At 45.3% G+C, this 24242-nt stretch overlaps 1 pseudogene; it reads right to left on the bottom strand.

Annotated features, from left to right (window-relative positions):
• Positions 1-20732, bottom strand: LOC123600544 (annotated as a pseudogene).
• Between the last annotated feature and the right edge of the window lie 3510 nt (positions 20733-24242).

Below are 24242 nucleotides of genomic sequence, written 5' to 3'. Positions count from 1 at the left end.
TCAGTTACTTGGTGTGACCCTGAAGACAGGAGATGGATGGCCGAGTTGTGGATCTGGGTCAGGGGTTCTTGTGAAACACTGGTTCCAGCTCCTCTACAAGCTCCCCAGGGGGCATACTGGCAGCCACCTGCAAGGACTGGAGGCTGTCCACCTGCAGTGGTAGGGCAAAGTTGATGGCAGGGTTGATGGCCAGGCTCAAGGGTGAATGCGGACCTCACAGGACCAGTTCTGGCCCCAAGTCCTTCCAGTAGCTTCTGGCAGCGGGCCAGCTGGGCCTTAAGTCAGTCTTCACGTTGACATAAATGTCACTGGGCCTCCGGGGCAGTCAGTGGGGGAACTGCTTCCGAAGAGTGTGCTCTACCAGGTCCAGTTCTGTCTCAAGGGTCCCACGGGGCTCTCAGTTTCCTGCCGTGCTGGGTACCTCTCTCCAGTCCACGTGCCTTGTCCTCCACATTCACGCAGCCCACTCACCCCTTCCCACAACTGGCCACTCAGGGTGGTGTGCATGACCCCGGGACCCCAGGGGGGGAAAAGAAGGAAAGAAAGCATGTGATGGGAAGCCCCGGGCTCTAGAGCCAGCTGCCAGGAGTGTGCACAAATTGGATGGATTCTTAAGAAATGCAAATATAGAAGATCTCTCTCTGTAGCTAATGTTTCATTCTCTCCTAGTCTTAGGAGCATACAACTACTGAGGATATTTAAAATGAACAGAATTTTGGACATTTCACATGGCTTTATCAGTGTCATTCTACTGCCACCTCTCCTTGCATCAGAAAACACAATCTCGTGAGGTGGACACCACTAGCCAAGCCATCAAAGTCACCAACATCCTGTGCTTTGATGCGATGCATTGAGAAAAACACAATCTTGAGTTTGTACATCAAGTACGTCCCGCATAACTTGAATCGATTAATGAGTGAACATTCAAACCCAAATTGGGGGTATTCTGAAAAACACTGGCCTACACTTTTCAAAAACATCAACATCATGAATGAAAATGAAAATGTGAAAAACAGTCTCAGGTTAGAGAGGGCTAAAGTGATTGCAGTTAAGTGCAAAGTGTGTCAACAGATAAGAAGCTGCCAGGAAAATAAATTGCTATAAAGGGCATTATTGAGATAAATTAGAAAAATTTTAATATGGACTATGTATTAATAATATTGTTAATTATATTGTATTAAAGCCAAGTTTTCTGATTAAAGCCAACTGTTTTGCGGCTATATAAGAAATATCACTGTATTTATACACTAGTTAGGGGCTAAAGGATCATGACATCTAAAAATGTGCCAAATGTTGATGATTTTGAATCCAAATGAACAGTACCAGGCTGTTCAATTTACAACTCATGGACTTCATTAGGTCTGAAATTCTTCAAACATACAATCGTAACAACAACAAAAAAGCTATTTAGCATTAGAAATTTTCTGATTTTTAAAAATGAAATAAATGAACCAACAATACTCATCAACTTTTTTTAGACCCATTCATGTTTTCTTTCTGTAACTTTCTGTGGATCATTGCGGACTCAGATTGAACACCCTCCTACATTCTACAATCATTACTCTCCTTTCTGAGCTCAAATTGTGACAACTTTGGTCAGTGGTTTCCCTTTTAGGTCAGCTGCTGTGTTCATTTGACATGACCTCATTAATTTTAAGACATTTTCTTGCATTGTAGAATGAAAAACTTCCTAGAACTTACAAAAAAAAAGTTGGTCTTATAAAAATCTGCCTTATCCAAATGTGAAATCAGCTATTTTTCCAACAAGTTTTTCAGTGTGAAAATGGTTTTAGAGACCATAATCTCTATGGAGCCACATAGAGATTAATCTCTGTGGAGCACATTGTCATCTGCAGAATCTGAAGAAATAGCACATATCTCACTCAATTGCTATAAATACTAAATGAGATAATTTATATATAAAGTACTGAGCAGTGTCTGAATTTTAGCAAATACTCAACATCTGCTTTCCCTTCCCCTTTCCTTTTTCCTCCTCGCACTTCTTCTTTCACTAGAATAGAAGAATTCAGGGAACCCTTGAAGACAAGTGTGTCCATCAAGCAAAGAGAAATATACAAATCCTACTGATGGGTCCAATAAAATGAGAACTGATTGTTGACCATTGGGTGTATGAAGGTGGAAGTTACCGGTAAACTCTGATGATGCCCCTCCATAAACTGAGGGGGACTGAAGCCTGACTGGAGCTGTTCAAAGAGACAACTGTAGAAGAGGAAACGGAGACACCAAATACAGACAAATAGGAGCAAAGGAATGAAGTGTAAATGACTCCAGAAGTTATTGCTTTTACGACAGGAAAAATCACAGTCTTGTATGCTGGAGGTAATGACCCAATAAGAGGAGGAAAAATCAATGATTCTGGGAAAAGGGGGAAATGGCTAAAGTGATATTCTTGAGAAGGCAAGTGGGGGTGGCTTTAGCAGAAAGGAAGTAAGGTTCACTTGTATTAATGGGTAGCTTGGAAGAGGATGTGCGGCAGATGGTGGGGTGTTAGACCGCCATCTTGTGGTAATTCATGGAAGTTCTCTTTAAGCAGGAAACAATAGAAAATGGGTGAACAACCTGAATCTCCCTCTAGTTGGGCTGGAATGTCTCTTAGGATATAGCCTAAATGCTATTTAGTCTGCAATCATCTCTCTAATCGTGTTGCAGGTGCCCTGTGGAAGCCCCATTGTTACTGTGCCCATACGCCTCTGATCAAGAATATTAAGTGTTGCCACTAGAACTGCTTGCTGATACTCCCAAGTCCCTGGCCACCAGGCTGCTTATCCAAAGTCAAGGAAGAGCGCATATAATTGGTAGAGTCTGTGTCTGGTGCCTGTGTCCTAGCTATAAATGAGGCTGGGAGCCCCTGTAGTCAGCATTTTCAACACCTTCAATATTGGGAGACTGGCTTTGCCTTGGAGGGTGGGTACATGCTCCAAATATTTTTTAAAAGGCTATCCATGATAGAATGGCAAACACAAAAGAGAGTAAACCTTCCCGCAATACATACCATCAAGTATGGATTATTTTAAAACAAATTCCAGATACCGTATCATAGTACCTGCAGATACTACATTATGTATCTGTAAAAGATGACTTTTGAAAATATACCCAATGCAATTAACATGGATAAAATAATTAATAATCTCTTGCTGTTACAGAACATCCTGTCAGGGTTTAATCTGCCTGTAAGCACCTCTTTACGGTTGATTTGTTTGAATCAAAATTCAAACAAGATTTCTCACTCGTGTTCTTATCTTCATTCAAATTATTTGTTGAAAAAAATTGTCCAATAGACGTTCCCACATTCTGGATTTGTGTAGCCTGTTTTTCTGAAGCCTATGTGTTGTTTAACCTGTTTTTCTGCAATTTGTATTTCCTGCAAACTTGCAATTAGATGGAGAATCTTAATCAGGATCGGGTTTAATTCTATAGCAAGAACACTGCCTGACTGTGGTTGAGAACTTCCTAGTGCATCTCATTAGGGTACACATAAAGTGTGACCATCTCTATTTTTGTGATGGTCAGTACTGACGTGGGTCCTGACTTTTCATCAGACTTTTCCAACCATTACAAAGTTCCCCGCTGGCTATTCACCTATCAGTTTTAGGAGCCACTGATGACATTTGCTGGAGTGCATTAACAATTGGTGTTTTGTTTTGTTTAGATTGATAGGCTTTATTTTTTAGAGTATTCTTGGGAGTCTAAGAATTCCCGGGTAATGCCGATGATGCTGTCTGAGGGACCAACCTTTGCAAAGCACTGCTCCAAATCAAAGTCTGTGTCCACTGTCAGCAGCACCTTCTGGCCTCATGGTGAGCTGGACCATCCATGCGGTTTCCTTCAAAACCATGCTCCAGAGAGGTGCCGTCCAACAGCCATAGAACACAAACCAATGTGTGTGATATTCTAATTCTGTTATTCCTTCTGCATTCACCAGCTAGAATTCTCCTCTAGAGAACTGTCCCATAATACTTATTTGGTGAGACAGCATTAATTAGGACAGGAAAAGCAGAATCAATTCTTAACTCTTTCCCTTTACTTAGCAGCTTTCAGAACAATGAGTTGGTTAGCAAAGATCTTTATATTTGTGGTATCATTATGAACCCTTGGGTTTTGTCATCTTCGAAAAGTTTCTGTCCATTGAGTTCTTGGTCAGTGGGACTCCCTTCATGTTAGCTTCTGAGCCCTTTGACACGATTCCACTATTCTTTGACAACTTCCTTTCCTTCAGCTTCAAAAAGGTCTTCCAGGCTTATCTTGTTAATTCCCTTTCTCAGACCTGCAATCAACCATTTCTTCAAGGGCAATGGTTTCTTCCACTGGGAAATTATCTTAAGAGATCATAACATGGGTTGGTCATTGTTTCTGGTTTTTTTCCAGCCTGGACATGAAAAATATGTGTGATCTGAAAACATGCATTTGCACTTTATTTTTCCTAAGGGTAAAATTCATCATGAGTTCACACTGATCTTTTCCAATGCAAATTTCAGATTACATGGTTTTTATTTAATGTATTTGTTTTTATCTCTAATTCTTCCCTCTTACAGTGACAATCTTGGATCCTAATGACATTAGTATAATTATTTAGATTGCTAACATAATTGTTTACTTAACTGCCTAATCATGTATAACTGTGTGTATATATATATAGCAACTTCAGAACAACGTTGATAGCATTACTAATAACGTTATCACTGAAAATTTTATAAACTGTTATTGCAATTCTATTTATTTTTATCCTCAGGGTATATCATGCTAAAGCCATGTAATAAACTGCTGTGCTTTAAAGTCAGTTGCAGTAATTTTTCTCTGCATGGTTCAGCTGTCAGCAAACAGTTTGGTTTTGTTCAACTCCCATCTGCAGTGACTTGGTTCAGAAACATGGAGATTCTCCTCTGCAAGGACCCAGGCAGCCTCACTGTACATTTGCTGGGACCAGCTCAGAGATGCTGCTGGGACCAGTGGCTCTTAGCCCCGCTATCTCCACCCCATCCACAGTAAAGGACACGTAATCAGAACACAAGATGCAGAGCCTGGCAGCCAAGAGGGTAGGTCAAGGCTCTCCACCAAGCTATACCTCAGGAAGAAAGAGCCTGGGGCTCAGCAAGAAATCTTTTTTTTTTTTTTCCTTTTTAAAAAAACTTTTTTAAATGTTTATTTTTTTTTTGAGGGGAGGGGGAGGGGCAGAGAGAGAGAGAGACACAGAATCTGAAGCAGGCTCCAGGCTCCCAGCTGTCAGCACAGAGCCCGCTGTGGAGCTCCAACTCACAAACAATGAGATCATGACCTGAGCTGAAGTCAGATGCTCAACCAACTGAGCCAGCCTGGTGCCCTTCCTTTTCTTTTTTTTTAAAGATTTTATTTTTAAGTAATCTCTACACCCAATGTGGGGTTCAAACTCCCAACCCTGAGATCAAGAGTCACATGCTCCTCCAACTGAACCAGGCAGGCACCCCAAGAGATCTTTTTCTGAGGGATTTCTCAGAAAACTTCTTATAGACCTCAAGTCTAGTATCTAATTTCATTTTTCTTTCTTTTTCTAAACCATTTTTGGATGCTGTTAACCCTCAGTTGCTTTACATCGTTGCCTTTTATTGTGTATTTTTTACTTTTATCTTAAACATAACTGAGCAGTGAGGATTAACTCAACAGGCTTGGGTTGCTAGTACCCTGCACATTCCCAAACCAGCAGCTCCTGGCAGATAACCTCTGAGCCCTTGGACTATCCAGCCTGATAAGGATGTCTTTGTATATCTGAGACAGTGGCCTCTGCTAGATAATTTCTGCTAACAATGTGATTTATGATTAACCCTTCTTTTCATTCACCTGAAGTCTTGAGCCACACTGTCTCAGTCTGACCTCTGGGGCTGGCCTCCATGCCTATATGACTGAATCCAAAAAAAAAAAAACTCTGACACCAAGACTCAGGTGAGTTTCCCAGGTTGACCGTTGTACATGCCGTCACACATCACTGGTAGTACATCACTGTCTGTACAACTCCATTGGGAGAGAACAGCTAGAAGGTCATGCCTGCTTTCACCTGGACTCTACCCTATGTGCCTTTTTCTCTTTGCTGATTTTAATCTGTATCCTTTTACTGTAATAAATCAACCATGGAGAAAAGTTTTTCTGAGCTCTGGAAGTCTGTCCAACAAATCACTGAACCTGAGAGTGGTTTTGGGAACCGATGACACAATACTTCTCTTAATTTTGCTTTGCTTTGTGACATAAGAAGAAATGTATATATTTGGTCTGTCCCCAGTTCCTGGCACTGAGCTCCTAAAGCCCTTGGAATTTCTTAAGCAATGGGATAACAGGAGAATCTTTTGTTTAGCTACCAATGGTCAATGATTTAATCAGTCATGCCTATGTATTGGAACCTCCATAAAAATCCTTAAATGAGGGGCTCCTGGGTGGCTCAGTCAGTTGAGCATTGACTTTGGCTCAGGTCATGATCTCATGGTTCATGACTTCGAGCCCCACATGGGGTTCTCTGCTATCAGTGCAGAGCCTGCTTTGTATCCTCTGTCTCCTCCCTCTCTCTGCCCCTCCCCTGCTCACTCTCTCAAAAATAAACATTAAAAAAAAACCGTAAATGATAGGACTTGGAGAATTTCCTGTTTGGTGAGCATATTCACATGACTCGTCCCAACACCACAGGGACTGGAGCTTCTGCACAGATGTTTCTGGAACTCTCTGTATATGCCTTCATCTGGCTGTTGATTTATATCCTTCCTAATAAATCAGTAAACATAAACAGAGTGCCTTCCTGAGTTCTGTGAGCCAACTGGCAAATTATCAAGGCTGAGGAGGGGGTCATGGGAAGATCGGATGTAGAGCCGATCTGCCAGGAGTACAGGTGCCCAGGACTTAAGACAGACATCTGAAGTGGGGACCGTCCCCTGGAACTGAGTCCTTAACCTGTGCATCTGTGCCAACTCTGGGTAGTGACAGAATTGCTGGACATCCAGTTTGTATCAGAGAATCCAAGAAGTGGTGTTGGGAAAGACACTATGTAGTTGGTGTTAGGAGAAAAGAAAAGCACTCTCATTTGATGTCAGAAGTAATGTGAATAGGGGGCTTCTAGGTGGTTCAGTTGGTTGAGCTTCCTACTCTTTGATTTCTGCTCAGGTCACAATCCCAGGGTCATGGGTTCAAGGCCCCGTATCCAGTTCCATGCTGAGTGTGGAGTCTGCTTGGAATTCTCTCTTTCTTCCTCTGCCTCTCTCCCCTACTCATGCTCTCTCTCTCAAAAGGAAAAACAAAAGTAGTAATGTGAATGAAAACAGCTGAAGCTTTTCATCCAATTTTGAGTGTAGGCTTTGCAATCAGACTTCCTGGGTTGGAATCCCATCTTTGCCGCTCCCTAACTGACCCTGAAAAAGTTGTTTTATCTGTCAGGCCTCCAGGTGATTATCTTTTCAGTGGGAATAACTACTGTTATTCTTGGATAGTTCTTGTGAGGAGCGTGTGAGACCCGTGAAGTGCTTAGACAGTGCCTCATGTACAACTACAGAAACGTTTTTGGCTATTGATAGCTATTGTTATGAATAAATATTATTTTCCTTTATTCAATCTTATTATTGATGAATTTTATTTAAATTTTGCTCTCACTAAAAATGTTCTCTCTTCCTGTTTTTGGATGCTTAGACTTTTGTTTTAATACCATCTTTTTAATTTATTCGTTGCTATTTTATACCAATTTCTAACGTTAAGCCTGCCCTAACTTGGCATGACTATTCTCTTCTGTTCTCTTGGTTTATGGGTTGTTTTTTTTTTTTTTTTAGCCCTTTTTGTGTTTGGCCTCTATAACGGTTGCCAGAACATGAGTATAAGGAGAAGTAAACAGTAGAGCATTCACATTATAAAAGTGGTTTAAAATGAGACAGAAAGAGAAAGGGAGAGAGAGAGAGTAGGGAAGAGGCTCCTCCTTAAACCCCTCCTGTCTCTGAAACAGATGTCTTACACCAAACTTCTCAGCCTATTGCAAAATGTGTTATCAAAGAACCCCTGTTCCAGGAAACGAAGGGGCATGAGCACACACTCCCCAAGTCCCCTGCCCATTGCACATTTGGTCAGTTGGGAAGGAGATGCTTACAGCCCTTTTGCTAACAACTCATGCTGCCCAGTGCTCGTCCAGTCACTGGATTCCAGGCAAAAACGGATGAACTACAATGTCACTGACCAGGAGGGGTGCCTTGGAGCAGAGCTACAAGCTCCCAGCCCGCCTGTGATAGGGAACCACATGGAATCAGGCTTCCTAGAGACAGGCCTGGAGCATGTCTGTCCCAGAGCATGTACTGGGGCCAGGCATGTGGCTCTTCTTTTATTTATCCCACTCCATTTCCAACATGTCCTGGCAGGTTTCCCCACACTGACAGAGGCAAAGGTGGATGCTCGAAGGTGTGGCACTGCTGAGCCACCCTCACTCCTGGAGTTTCTTTGAAAATGCAGGAATGTTTGGGTGCAACACCTTGTTTGCAGTTTTCCAAGCCTTCAGCTCCCGTACCAGGCAATTTAGGCCTGAGAGAGAAAGACACATCACATGGGGGACAAGCCAAGCTCCTATGTTAACTTTATATCCACACTTGCCTTCCTGCCTTTCCATCGTACTCCTCCAGAAGGACACACCAGAAGCTGGGCTCCGGAGGCAGTGTGCCAGCCTTGCCAAGTGGAAAAGGTTGCAGTGGTGAAGATGCTGTCCACACAGCCCAACCTTGGCAGCCCTGGTATGAATTTATTTCAAGATTTATTCACATGCTCCCATGTCTGGAGTCTCCCCTTTATTTGGGCTGCTACAGGTTTATGCTGCAATCTTCCATGTAAACCAGAGGAGGTCACTGGAGCTTCAGGTGCTGGCGGATGGGTAGCCTAAGTTAACACAGTCATCCTCTGCCCACAAGAGCAGGCAGGAATGGCTAGGGGTTTTTTTGTTTTTTTACTTCTGACATTTTATTAATTTATTAATATATATATATATATATATATATATATATATATATATATATATTCAAGAATAGAATTTAGTGGTTCATCACTTACATATAACACCCAGTGCTCATCCTCACAAGTGCCCTCCTTAATGCCCATCATCCGTTTAGCCCATCCCCCCACCAACCTCCCCTCCAGCAGCCCTCGGTTTGTTCTCTGTATTTAAGAGTCTCTTATGGTTTGCCTCCCTCTCTGTTTTTATCTTATTTTTCCTTCCTTTCCCTTACGTTCATCTGTTCTGTATCTTAAATTCCACATATGAATGAAATCATATGATATTTATCTTTCTCTGACTTATTTTGCTTAGTTTAGCATAGGTCCATCCACCTTGTTGCAGATGGTAAGATTTCACTCTTTTTGATCCCTGAGTAATATTCCATTGAGTATACATACCACATCTTCTTTATCCATTCATCAGTTGATGGACATTTGGGCTCTTTCCATACTTTGGCTATTGTTTATAGTGCTGCTATAAACATTGGGGTTCATGTGCCTTTCGGATCAGCATTTCTATATCCTTTGGGTAAATACCTAGTAGTGTAATTGCTGGTTGTGGGGTAGGTTGTTTTTTTTTTTTAATTTTCTGAGGCACCTCCATACTGTTTTCCAGAGTGGCTGCATCAGTTTGCATTCCCACCAGCAGTGTAAAAGTCTTCCCCTTTCTCCTCATCCTTGCCAACATCTGTTGTTGCCTGATTTGTTAATGTTATGTTAATTTTAGCCATTCTGACTGGTGTGAGGTGGCATCTCATTGTGGTTTTGATATGTATTTCCTTGATGATGAGTGATGTTGAGCATTTTTTCATGTGTTTGTTAGTCATCTGGATGTCTTCTTTGGAGAAGTGTATATTCATGTCTTTTGCCCATTTCTTCACTGGATTCTTTGTTTTTTGGGCGTTGAGTTTCATAAGTTCTTTATAGATTTTGGATACTAACCCTTTATCTGATATGTCATTTGCAAATATCTTCTCCCATTCTGTCTATTGTCTTTTAGTTTTGCTGATATCCTTTGCTGTGCAGGAGATTTTTATTTTGATAAGATCCCAATAGTTCATTTTTGCTTCTGTTTCCCTTGCCTCTGGAGACATGTCAGTAAGAAGTTGCTGCAGCCAAGGTCAAAGAGGTTGTTGCCTGTTTTCTCCTCTAGGATTTTGATGGCTTCCTGTCTTACATTTAGGTCTTTCATCCATTTTGAGTTTATTTTTGTGTCTGGTGTAAGAAAGTGGTCCAGCTTCATTTTTCTGCATGTCACAGTCCAGTTTTCCCAGCACCACTTTCTGAACAGACTTTTTTCCATTGGTTATTCTTTCCTGCTTTGTCAAAGATTAGTTGGCCATATGTTTGTGGGTCCATTTCTGGGTTCTCTATTCTGTTCCATTGATCTGAGTGTCTGTTTTTGTGCCAGTACCATACTGTCTTGATGATTACAGCTTTGTAATATAGCTTGAAGTCCAGAATTGTGATGTCTCCAGCTTTGGTTTTCTTTTTCAGGATTGCTTTGGCTATTCAGGATCTTTTCTGGTTCCATACAAATTTTAGGATTGTTTGTTCTAGCTCTGTGAAGAATGCTGGTGTTATTTTGATAGGGATTGCAGGAGTGGCTGTTCTTTTATTGGAATCTGAACTTATTCCTCTATGATATTTACACCAGAGCTGAAATGAACACTTTTTGTGTTTGCATAGATTCCCCCAGTGTTCCAACGTCCATTCTATTTCCTTTTCTGTTTCTAACTCACCTAGGAGATGACATATGACCTTGATCACTACACCAACACTTAGCAAGTCTATTTTAAAGATCCAGGGGTTTTAGGGGCGCCTGGGTGGCGCAGTCGGTTAAGCGTCCGACTTCAGTCAGTTCGCGATCTCGCGGTCCGTGGGTTCGGGCCCGGCGTCGGGCTCTGGGCTGACGGCTCGGAGCCTGGAGCCTGTTTCCGATTCTGTGTCTCCCTCTCTCTCTGCCCCTCCCCCTTTCATGCTCTGTCTCTCTCTGTCCCAGAAATGAATGGACGTTGAAAAAAAAAAAAAAAAAAAAAAAAAGATCCAGGGGTTTTACAAGAGATCCCTGGCTGGCCAGGAATCATTCACTGGAAGCAGCATTTGCAGATTCAAGGTGAGGGCATGTTCAGGGCCATTGTGAGAACAAGATGGGTCCAATGGGAGCACAAACCGTGGCAACCAAGGTGGAGGGGTGAAATTCTGCTACTAGGCTGACTAATGAATAACTTTTCTGCTAGAACACCCTTCTATCTGCTGTTTGAGTAAATTCTGTTCATCCTTCAGGGTTTAGCTCAAAGCCCACCTGCTAAGGGACATCTCTTCCAATTGCCTACAAGAATATAGACTTGGCCCAAATGTGGGGCAGATCCCAAATGGGCAGCAGCTGGAGGCTGTGAGCTCACCACCAGCCTCACAGCACATTCCCTCTTGCAGGGATATGTGAGCTGCACCTCACCACTGATACCACTCTCAATGTTTTGAATGTGAATTCTTTTTTCTTCCTTGAGTCATTTCTTTTAGTCGGATTCCCAGATGTGGAAACACCAAGTTACAAAGGGCATATGAACAACATCCTGTCTTATGCATACAGCCAAGACGCCCTTCGCAGGGGCTGCCCGCTGAATGGGTGTGCTGATTTCCTGCTCCTTTCCCATCCTTCAGTTAACCCCACATGTCCAGTGAATGCATGGATGTGGCTCACACAGGCAGAAGTTGAAGGAAGACACTGATGCCCCCACTTCCAAATACATGACGTACCAAGAAGTGTGCAAATCGAGGAAGAGGAGATTTGCGCCATCTGCATATTGTGCAAAAGGCAAAACTAATCATTTCAAGAGGGAAGTTAAAGTCCAACGCATACCACAGCATGGATGCACCTTGAAAGACATTATGTTAAGAGAAGCCAGCCAAACACAGACAAGCTCTGGATGATTTCACTTATCTGAGCTTTCTAGAGCAGTCAAATTGCCAGAAACAGAAAGTAGAATGGTGGCTTGCCAGGGGGTACACAGAGGAGAAAATGGGGAGCTGTCCTGGTCCTGGTCTATGACCTTCAGTTTTGTAAGATAAAAAAGTTCTGGAGACTGTTTGCACAACAATGTGAAGATACTTAACACTAAGGAACTAAGGAACTATACAATTAGAAGTGGTTACAATGGTTAATTTTATGTTATGCGTTTTTACCACAATTCGGATAACAAATTTTAAAAAGTCGCTCCATCACACCAAACCACCTGCAGTGATGTCACTGTCTGTACTGCCCTCTGCTGGTCAGTGAAGCTGATGCAGTGAGGAAAATCCCGGGCTTCTATAACAAAATTGAACCCTCACCGCTCCACAAGTCTTTTATTTTATCGTCACTCGTGGCTTTTAAAGCAGGCAAAAAGTATGCTCATGGTGTAAAAACTCAGTCAAAAGCTTGCCCCATAAACTGAAAAGGTTGAAAGCCACCCCACTCTTCACTTTTTCCTCTTATACTTGCCCCTGTGATTATACCTCCATATCCCTCAACAGTCATCCCAGCCTCTACCACACAAACCATAGGACTTTAAAAATGAAACTTACTGGGGCGCTTCCAGTGGCTCAGTTGGTTAGGTGCCCAACTTTGCATTTTGGCTCAGTTTGTGAGTTTGAGCCCTGCATCTGGGTCTGCACTGACAGTGAGGAGCCTGCTTGGGATTCCCTCTCTCATTCTCTCTCTCTCTCTCTCTCTCCCCCCCCCCACCCCCCAGCCTTTCCCTGCTCATGCTGGCGCTCTCTCTCTCTCTCTCTCTCTCTCTCTCAAAATAAATAAACTTTTGGGGCGCCTGGGTGGCTCAGTCGGTTAAGCGTCCAACTTCAGCTCAGGTCACGATCTCGCGGTCCATGGGTTTGAGCCCCGTATCGGGCTCTGGGCTGATGGCTCAGAGCCTGGAGCCTGCTTCCGATTCTGTGTCTCCCTCTCTCTCTGCCCCTCCCCCATTCATGTTCTGTCTCTCTGCCTCAAAAATAAAACGTTAAAAAATTTTTTTTTTAAATAAAAAACAAAATAAATAAACTGTTAAGAAATGTTATAAGGAATGAAACTTATTTAGGGGTTCAACCCAGAATCACCATCAGCTTTAATTCAGGGTGAAAAAAGCCTTAAGACCCCTATCTGGAATTCGGGTCCCCTGGACCACCCCTGACTGAACTACATATGAGCCCCCCAGACTGAAAGTCCCCCAGACCTCTCAGCCTATCTGACACTTAGCTGATGTAATCTTGGTTAAATTACTTTGTTCCTTTCCTGTCACATTCATAGATGTTTACAGAAAGGGAGTTCAAGGAGATTAAGTCACTTGCCCAAGGTCACAGAGCCACTGAGTGCAAACCTATATCCCAAATGCAGTTCTGGCAAACTCTTCCTATTTATTTCCTTTTTCATTATTGCCTCTTCCTCTCTCACAAGCAGCATGCTTTTCTCAAGCAACATGATCTCCCTTGTTCTTATTTTTAAAAACAGACAGCGAGGAGATCCAACATGGCAGAGAAGTAGGGGGGCCCAAAGTTCCCTTGCCCCTCAAACACAGCCGTGTTGAACCCAAAGGACTTTGAATTCCAAGAGTCCGGGCTGCAGAGTGACAGAGACGTCTCCAGGGACCCACCGGGAAAACCTGGTGGGCCATAGGTGCGTGATGGCGAGTAGGCACAGAGGGGAGGGATCCCCTTCTGCAGAGAGACAAAGGGAAGAGAAAGAGAAGCTGTAAAAATGCAGGACTGAATCTGGACAAGAGAAAAACCAAGGACCAGGATGGAGAAAGATCCAATCTCTAACTGCGGGGCTTTCTCTGGACTGGGGCTGACTTCCCAGTTCTCATACCTGGGGAGGAGGGGAGCCAGCCCATGGCTCAGTAACTAGCTCAGAAGCACAGTCCGCAATGGGAGAAAGCGATCCACTCCCTGAAGTGCTGTGGGAAGAAGGTATATAACCGTTCAAAGGACAAAGACCGTCTGCGCCCACCAGCCAGAGGTCATATAACGGCTGCACACAGCAGCGCTTCCCCGAAACCTGGGCGCACGGAGTGGGACCCTTTAAGACATTGGGGTTTAAATCCCAGCCGAGCGCCAGGGAGGAGCGGGAGTCGGGAGCGGGACAGACCGCTTCCTTCGCACCTGCGGTACAGACTGGTTTGGGACACCGGTCGGTGGAGGAGAGACTGGGGTGTCGCCATTCTTCTCCCCATCACCAACAAGGTGGGGCCTCAGGGAAAGGTCAGCGGGCCCACAGTGGAGGCGGGCCCCGCCCACACCAAGCCACGTCCCTCCGCACCTGGTAACTGCGGATCCGCCAGAGCCAGAGAGGGACTGACGCTGACCAACCAGACAGCCCCTCCTCCAGCCCAGCGCTGCCACCGCTTCCTACCAGTTTTGCATTTCCTGATTTAATTCTTGAATAATTCTTATTATATGTATATATTTCTTTTTCTTCCTTTTCTCCTTATTTCTTCCCTCCTCTAGTCTGGTTATTCTGGTTGTTGGTTTGTTTAAGCAGACATATTTAATCTATTCTCTCTATACCTGTTCTGTGTCTCCTTCGTTATTTTCCTCTCTCTCTCTCTCTCTGGACCAAGCTATATAGTTTCTCTGCCTGGTCAATTTTCTTTTCTTTTCTTTTTCCCCACCCCTGTCATTTCTCTCTTTGTATGGGATAAGGCCTCTTCCATTAACACCATCCCCATCTCATTGTTTTTTTGTTGCTGGTATTTTGTTGTTGGTGTTGGTGTTGGGGGGGGGGGGGTTGTTTGTTTTTTGTGGGTTTTTGTTTGTTTTCTTTTCCAGAGCTACTTCAACGAACAAATCAAAGCACATCTGACAAAGCACAGAGTTACAACAACAGAGAGCAAGTAACACACTCCAAAAAACACCTCCTGAAGGGCCAGGCCGTGGATAGTGTATGACCCCTCTTTAACATAGTAGTGCTCACAGGTGCAGGACACATAACAAGCTTTTAAAACACATAAGGCACAGAAAACTAGTCAAAATGATGAAACAGAAGAATTCTCCTCAAAAGAAATTCCAGGAAGAAATGCCAGCTAAAGAATTGATAAATACAGATATAAACAATAAAACTGATCAAGAATTTAGAATAATAGTCATAAGATTAATCGCTGGGCTCAAAAAAAGCATAGAAGACAGCAGAGAATCTACTGCTGCAGAGATCAAGGAACTAAATAATAGTCATTATGAATTAAAAAACGTCGTAAATGAGATGCAAAATAAACTAGAGGCAGTGACAGTGAGGACTGAAGAGGCAGAGGGGAGAATAAGTGAAATAGAAGATAAAATTATGGGAAAAAACGAAGCTAAGAAAAAGAGAGAAAAAAATTCTAGACCACGAAGGGAGAATTAAAGAACTAAGTGATTCAATGAAATGTAATAATATCTGTATCATAGGAGTTCCAGAAGAAGAAGAGAGAGAAAGGGGTAGAAGGTGTACCTGAAAAAATCATAGCTGAGAACTTCCTCAATCTGGGGAAGGAAACAGACATTGAAATCCAGGAGGCACAGAGAACTCCCTTCAGATGTAACAGGAATAGATCTTCTGCATGATATATCATAGTACAACTGGCAAAATACAAAGATAAAGAGGGAATTCTGAAAGCAGCTAGGGACAAATGGGTCTTAACCTACAAGGGTAGACACATAACGGTAGTAGCAGATCTATCTATTGAAACTTGGCAGGCCAGAATGGAGTGGCAGGAAATCTTCAATGTGCTGAATAAGAAAAATATGCAGCCAAGAATCCTTTATCCAGCAAGCCTGTCATCCAGGATAGAAGGAGAGATAAAGGTTTTCTTAGACAAACAAAAACTGAAGGAGTTCATCACCACTAAACCAGCCCTAAAAGAGATCCTAAGGGGGGACTCTGTGAGTGGAATGTTGCAAAGGCTACAAAGGACCAGAGACATCACTACAAGCATGAAACCTACAGATTACACAATGACTCTAAATCCATATCTTTCAATAATAACACTGAATGTAAATGGACTAAATGCTCCAACCAAAAGACATAGGGTATCAGAATGGATAAAAAAACCAAGACCCATCTATTTGCCGTCTACAAGAGACTCATTTTAGACCTGAGGACACCTTCAGATTGAAAGTGAGGGGATGGAGAACTATCTGTCATGCTACTGGAAGTCAAAAGAAGCTGGAGTAGCCATACTTATAGCAGACAAACTAGACTTTAAAGGCTGTAACAAGATATAAAGAAGGGCATTCTATAATAATTACAGGGTCTATCCATCAGGAAGAGCTAACAATTATAAATGTTTATGCACCCAACTCGAAGCACCCAAATATATAAAACAATTAATCACAAACATAAGCAATCTTATTGATAAGAATGTGGTAATTGCAGGGGACTTTAATACTTTACTTACAGCAAGGGACAGGTCATCTAGGCAGAAAATAATAAAGAAACAATAGCCTTGAATGATACACTGGACCAGATGGACTTGACCGATATATTCAGAACTTTTCATCCTAAAGCAGCAGAATACACATTCTTCTCGAGCGCACATGGAACATTCTCCAAGATAGATCACATACTGGGTCACAAAACAGCCCTCGATAAATAGAAAAGAATTGAGATCATACCATGCACATTTTCAGATCACAATGCTATGAAACTTGAAATCAACCACAGGAAAAAGTCTGGAAAACCTCCAAATGCATGGAGGTTAAAAAACAGCCTAATAAAGAATGAATGAGTTAATCAGGAAATTAAAGAAGAAATTAAAAAATACATGGAAACAAATGAAAATGAAAACACGGCAGTCCAAACCCCTTGGGATGCAGCAAAGGCAGTCCTAAGAGGAAAATACACTGCAATCCAGGCCTATCTCAAGAAACAAGAAAAATCATAAATACAAAATCTAACAGCACACCTGAAGAAACTAGAAGCAGAACAGCAAGGAAACCCCAAGGCCAGCAGAAGAAGAGAAATTATAATAAAGATCAGAGCAGAAATAAATAATATAGAATAAAAAAAAAACAGTAAAATAGATCAATGAAACTAAGAGCTGGTTTTTTGAAAAAAATAAACAAAATTGATAACCCCCTAGCCAGACTTCTCAAAAAGAAAAGAGAGAGAACCCAAATAGATAAAATCACAAATGAAAATGGACTTATCACAACAGATCCCTCAGAAATACAAACAATTATCAGAGAATACTATGAAAAATTATATGCCAACAAACTGGACAACCTGGAAGAAATGGACAAATTCCTAGCATTTTCTTTCTTCCTCTGTGGTGTTATTTAAGACCATTTTGCATCTTTCTTCCTTTCTCCCCACCTTCCTCTCTCCTTCTCTCCCTCCCTCCATTCCTGTATCCCCTTCCCAACTATGCATTGAGACACAGGTACAGTGTGAAATTAGACCCCTACATGCAGGGCCAATATCCAGCCAGTAAACTCAGGAAGGCCATTTGCAGCCAGTGTGGGTTCTGATGGGCTGGGACTGCATCATGCAGGGTGTTAAATATTTGGACTCTTTCCTCTGCTTATCCACAAGGGTAACTGTATGGCTGTCCCCTAGAGTGCTCTACTGGAATATGCTGGGCCCTGAGGCTGTGAGGCAGGGCTGGGCGTGGCCTGAGCCTGGGACCTGGAGTCAAAAGGCAGGGACTTAGATGCAGCCCTGCTACAATCTACCTTTTGTGTGACCTTGTGCACACCACTTTCTCTGGGAATCAGTTTCTCTGTGGGTAAAGTGAAAGTGTGTAAGGCCTGTACCATTTTTGTAAAAGAAAACACTGTGTGTAAATGTGCCTGGTGCACACACAGAAACATGTGTGAAAGGAGATACACCCACCAGTTCACAGTGGGCCTCTCTGGGGAGGAGAACTGGCTGAAGGAGGTCTTTTTAACTTTATCTAATCTTTTTACTCTTTTAGTTTTTCATAACAAGCATTTGTTGTAATTTTTTTTTTTAATTTTTTTTTTAACATTTATTTATTTTTGAGACAGAGAGAGAGACACAGCATGAACGGGGGAGGGGCAGAGAGAGAGGGAGACACAGAATCGGAAGCAGGCTCCAGGCTCTTGAGCCATCAGCCCAGAGCCCGATGCGGGGCTCGAACTCGCAGACCACGAGATCGTGACCTGAGCTGAAGTCGGACGCTTAACCGACTGAGCCACCCAGGCGCCCCTGTTGTAATTTTTTTCAATGCTTATTTATTTTTGAAAGAGAGAGTGTGAGCAGGGGAGGGGCAGAGAGAGAGAGAGAGAGAGAGAGAGAGAGAGAGAGAGAGAGACATCTGAGGCAAGCTCCAAGCTGTCAGCACTGAGCCTGACGCAGAGCTTGAACTTGTGAACTGTGAGATCATGACCTGAGCTGAAGTCAGACGCTTAACCCACTTAACCAACTGAGCCACCCAGGCACAGCCATTTGTTGTAATTTTTGAAGTTAATAGCAAAGAAAGTCCTATTTGTTCCTGTTTTGCAGGAAATCACACTTCTTATCCGAGGTCACAGGGCCTTGGCATCTAACCCAAGGCTGTCCTGCCTATATGTTCTGTATGCTGCCTCTAAACAATTAGGGGATGTGAGTTCTGGGCACCATCTGACCCCCTAATCCCTGGGCCTCAGCAAATGCTGCCCAGGGCTGGTAACAAAACATCTGCAAAGTTTTCCTTGCCCTCCTCCTGCTTGCATCTGACTCCCATAGCAAATGCTTATCCACCGCCCAGCGTTTATCTTCTCTTGTGTCCACTGCTATAAAATGCCCAAACCTTCCCCAGGTCCTGGGAAAGAGCTATCACCAAACATGATGAATTTCCAAACTCTTTTGGATTTACAATGACACGAAGTGTTTGTTCTTAAGTCACACGCCCAAAGGACTGAGTGGGATGTGGGAAAGCAGCACGATTACTTGTCCTTGTCATAGGAAGACACACCAACAGGGGAACAAGGCATTACTGTCTCCCCAAGATAACAGTCTTCTCTCTAGCAAATAATCCACCCCAAATTACCTTATGAGAAATCAATACACTTTTTAACAACAGAATGCCAAAATAGAGAGTGGAAGGAACCACATGTAGGTGGAAAGAGCACTAGGCTTTGGACTCAGACCAACCTGGGTGCAAATCCAAACCCTGAACAAATCACTTAACCCACTTTACTAAATGGACACCTTATTTTGTGCCAGGCACTCTGCTGGGCATTTGACACTAACAGCTCAAGCCTGAAGAGGTTTGTATTGTTCTCAACGTGTAATAAATGAGAGAAGTGGGACTCTGGGAAGAAAGCCACAATGTGGGAGGGCTCAGCTGATGAAATTGCTAGGGCCCAGATTCCAACTCATATCGGGAAGTCAAGGCCAGCAGCCATTCCTCTGGCTGGTGCCCCCTCTCCCACACATGATGCAGGAGGTGGGGCAGGGGGGGTAAATTTGCTCCAAGCACACTGTGGAAACCAAGTCTAACCAGGAGTGCTACCACTGGGTTAAGCGCTCCCCAAATCCAGACCCTGACTTTGAATAGGAAGGCAGGCACAGATCAGTGGATGGAAACTGTGCTTTGGCATTCGATGCACCTAGATTTCTATGTTGGCTCCACTGCGTACTGAACTGTAACCCTGGTACTTTACCTGACTTCTCTGGGCCTCAGATTCTTCAAATGTAAAAGGCAACTGGTGACAGGTTAAACTAGGATTATACAACATCTCAGCCAGAGTCACATTTAGAAGAGCTGCTGATCTTAGGGAGAGGAGATGGAGACCTCCAAACTGGAAAAGAAGGATGAAAGTTCTTGGACCCTGGACTATTCAGAAGCAGCCTTTAGAAGTTCAGTCCTGCCCATACACCAGGGCTCTGAAGCAATGATGCAGTGCCCCGCACCCCCCCCTCCCCCCCCTCACTTCTTAGAGCTACTGAGAGCCTGCCCTGGCCAGAAAGGAGCTCCTTTCTGGAATATCTGCCAAAGGCCCACAAGGAAATCAGCCTGCAGTAAATGTGACCTCCCAGCCACAGTGCCTCACACATGAGCTGCCTGGTCAATGGGCAAAAGACCCAATTTTCCAGGCTTTGCCCCTAACCCACTTCCTCATTCAGTGCAGTAGCAGTAGCAGGACCCTACCTGCACCCCGTGGCCAGAAGCCAGTGAGAGACTAAAATAGTGGGTGCTCAATTAGATTTGATTTGCTTCACAGAGGTCAACTGGGAGGACCCTGGGGCAGCCTGCTCTCCACCATCCTGGTCCACCTGTCCCTGGGCCTAGCACAAAGCCTAGAATCTGCTGAGTTTCACTCCCCTTGGTGCTTCTGATCAGGAGCATGCTTTCCTCTGAACATGTCAAGGGGGGCAGCCTGAGAGGGGACTACTCACTGGGGAGGGGCCTAAGTCTTGCTGAGTCACTGCCCCGTGGTTGGACATACTTCGGCTCCCGGGGCCTTGTAGTTGCTGAAGGGCAGCAGGCTGCCAAGGTAAAGCTCTCCAGCCTCTGCCCCTGCCTCAGGCCCTGCTTTTGGGGCGGGAGGGGGTGGGGAATGGGCGACCCAGAGCACAGGGCCGCAAGCAGGCTCTGGCCTTGGGCTTGCCTGGAGCTTTGTGGGGTGGGGGGTGGGAACAACTTGCGCAACCTGGAGCCTCTGCACCACGGAAGCAGCGAGAACCTCACCCCAGACCACGTGCACGTGGGGCGTGGCGGGAGGGCGGCGGGAGACACGTGTCCGAGCTCACTGCCCACGGGCTCGGCTGCACCGACACCGGACATCTGGGCAGCCACCGTCAATATCCCGCTCTCCTTCCTCCCCAGACTCCACGGCGTGTTCTCCGTCCGCTGCCGGGACGTCGAGTGGTACAGCCTGGGCCCAGGAGCGTGTGGCGCACCTACTCGGGGAGGGCTCCGAGCCCGTCCGCCTTCTTCCAGCCCGCCATCCCGCAGCACCTGCTGACCTTTCGCGCGCAGGTGACCAACGAGGCCGAGAGGCCAAGCCTCTGACAGGGACGCCGTGCCGAGGCCCGCGCGCGCGCGTACTCACCCCCGAGGACGCCGAGAGGCGGGAGCCGCGCGGCCGCACGGCCCGCGGGTAGAGCGACGTCACATGCGCCGCCTCCGCCCCCTTTGCCCACGCGGTCTGGGCAGGCGCAGAGCCGGCACCTGCGCGAGCACCGCAGCCTCCGGGAGGCGCGGCTTCGGCCGGTGGGGCCTGCACCTGCCCGCGCTTCTCCGCCCCCCCCCCCCCCCCTCGCGCCACTCGCCGCCACCACGCGGGCCATGCGCTCCCTGGCTGCTTGAGGCGCGGGGTGGCCGCGAGCCAACTGACCCCTGGGGGCGACTTCCAGGAGGGCGAGGCCGCATGCGGGGGGGGGGGGGGGGGCGGGGACGCACACCGAGCCCGCTCCCCCACGACACCTCTTGCCCCGGCCAACCCGGCCCAGCGAGCTGAAGACGGGCCCGTCCCCCCTTGCCCCCTCCAGTGCCGGCTCTTCCCGGGCTGCCGGGCCTGCGCCCCGCCGCCAGCAGCACAGCCTGGGGTGCCTGGCCATACCCTCTTCGTCCCCGTTGCTCCTCGCAGGCCTCCCTGCCCGCCACTTCGGACATCCTCTCCAGAGACCTCTACAGTCCTCAACCCAAACCGGCTCACCAGGGCCCAGGCCTGCACCTGCTACTTCCACCCACGGGCGCTCTTTGGTGACCTCAAGGTGGTCAGCAGCGGCTCAGAGCTGTCTCCTTTGGGGGTGTCTTCAGCTGCTATGCGGGACACCCCTTGGTGGGCCTTGTGAGGGACCAGAGCCCTGGGCCCCTGAGGGAGATGCTCTACCAGGACAGCCCACGGACCACCCCGTGAAGTGCCTCACAGGGTACGGCCAACTTGGGGGTTGCCTCAGCCATGACTGCCAAATCCTCTACTGCCTCAGGACTGGGCCCCTCTTGGGCCAGCAGCGGACAGCTGTCCAGATCCCCCCATTTCTTCCCAGGCCCCCCTTGCATGACAGCAGCAGCACCCACAGGCTCTCTGTCCTGGTTGAGTCCAGTGGTCAGCAATCAGGGTGAGGCTGCAAAACCAGTAACAGGCCAGCATCAGTGACCCATCCCTGCTGGTCAAGCTCTTGAGCTGGCCCGGCTCTTGGGTGGGCACCATTGTGGCTATGGTGGCTCTTGCTCTGGGCAGAAGCTATGGCTTCAGTTGCTTCAAGAAAGGGGGCTACAGGAGACTGTGGGGAGGCATCCTGACAGAGGAACAGAGGGCCTATGGGGTCACCCAAGCGACTGCAGAGCCCAGCTCAGTCTGAATACATAGATGATGACAAGAATTCTGTCCAAACTTAAAGATAACCGAACAGGACTGCTGACTCATTACTAATTAAGGCTTTAGCCCCCTCTCTTCCTTCTACCACCTAGATAAAAAGTTACCCAAACATAGAATTGGCTGCACTTTCAGAAGGTACCAGTGTAGAAGTAAACCATGCTTCCTCAGACCCTCCTCCAAATCACCCAACATAGACTCAAGACCTGTCAATCCCTTGCCCTGATACCCTCCTGCTGAGAAGCCCCACCCTTCTGTGGGGCAGGTTCACATGTTGCCCATCCTCTCTTTTGCAAGGAGCCAATACGCCAACTTTGTTCAAATACAGGTGTGTTCCTGATGGACTTTGGTAGCAAGGAATCAACAGGGAAGGTAGAATTGGCCTTGACCCTAGGACATACAATATAACTGAGGTTGGAATTTTTCCCCTAATTGTTATAAAATTCAATGTTTTCCCAGAATCATTGTCTTGTACCCAAGGACCCAAAAGTTCTCTCTCATCATCTAAAAGGTTGTTTTGTTTGTTTTTTTCCAAATAGGGCCTGACCTATTTGTGGATCATGAAATAAATTAGGTTATGATCAGCATTTTAAAAAATGAAATAGAATAAAAAATACAGTGCATTCCATGAAATAAATACAGGAGTTGCTTTTGGGAAATTTTCTTTTAGTTATGAAGTTGAAAATTGCCCATATCCAATCATTTTTGACTCACAAAAAAATGGCAGTTTTTTAGGATTTAAACTAAAATATGTGGGGGCGCCCAGGTGGCTCAGTCAAATGTCTGACTTTGGCTCAGGTCATGATCTCACCTTTCGTGAGTTTGAGCCCCACATTGAGCTCTGTGCTGACAGTTCAGAGCCTGGAGCCTGTTTTGGATTCTGTATCTCCCTCTCTGCTCCTCTCCCTGCCGCCCCCCCACTCACACCCTGTCTCTCTCTCTCTCTCCCTCTCAAAAATGAGTAAATGGTAAAAAAAATTACAAAAATAAAAAATAAACCAAAATATGCGTATCAGTATACAGGGTCACGATGTAAAAGACATTTCAAACTGTGAGCACAGTCAAAACAGTTGAAAGCCACTGTTTTTAATGCTTGTTCCGTGGAGCTTAGCTTTGGAAAACTTACATGTATCCCCCAAATCTGTCTCACTCCCAACCATCCCTATTGGACAGCCTTCCCTTCAGAGTTCCTGTTTAGCTCAGGTATGCCAGAGAAAATTGCCGTTCTGTAACCCAAGACAGCAATCTCTTAGGGATGCAGTTCAATTTTATAATGTTCTTGGACCACAGGCCTTATCACAATGAGTCTCTGGTTGTCACAAGAACAAACTGAGGGTGTCCCATTAAACCCACAACCTTAGAACCACAGGGCATGCAGAAATCTAGTTCAAATGGCTCCTTGGGATGTGAATTTTTAGAGCCAATTCTGAAGGCGCGTGGAGAGACTCCCGGTGCTGGTAGTCGGGAAGTATGGCCTCACCCGTTTGGCAAGACCCCACTTCCCTGACTTGGGTAACCCTAAGAGAGTCATTTTACTTCTTGGTATTTCAACTGCTCAAGCTACAAATGGAAAGATATCTGGATACTGATGAGATAGTATTGGTGTAGACCCCAAAGCCTAAGAGGAAGAAGCAACTAAAATCCAAATAACACTGGGGATTTTAAGATCATCTCTCCTGTTGGCCTGGTGTGTGCATATTGGAGGTGACAGCTAAGGACTGACTTACTGTTGCCTCTCCTGTGCCTTCTCCGGACTTGTGATCACTACCATTTTTAGAGATTTTCTCTATGTGAAAAGTACCTTTCTAATAGCATTTCACTTTATCTTCACAAACCCTAAGGTCGGTAAGTAATTCTCATATGAGGAGACTGGGACTCAGAGAGGTTAAGTGACTTGCCCAAAGTCCTGGGACTCCAATACCTCAAATGCTAATGCCCTGTACCTACTGAGTATTTAGACTTTACCCTTTGTA

Source organism: Leopardus geoffroyi, chromosome D1, assembly GCF_018350155.1.
Source record: "Leopardus geoffroyi isolate Oge1 chromosome D1, O.geoffroyi_Oge1_pat1.0, whole genome shotgun sequence".
Classification (NCBI taxonomy): Eukaryota; Metazoa; Chordata; class Mammalia; order Carnivora; family Felidae; genus Leopardus; species Leopardus geoffroyi.
Note: the sequence above shows the minus strand (reverse complement) of the source record. Positions and strands in the feature narration are given on the sequence as shown.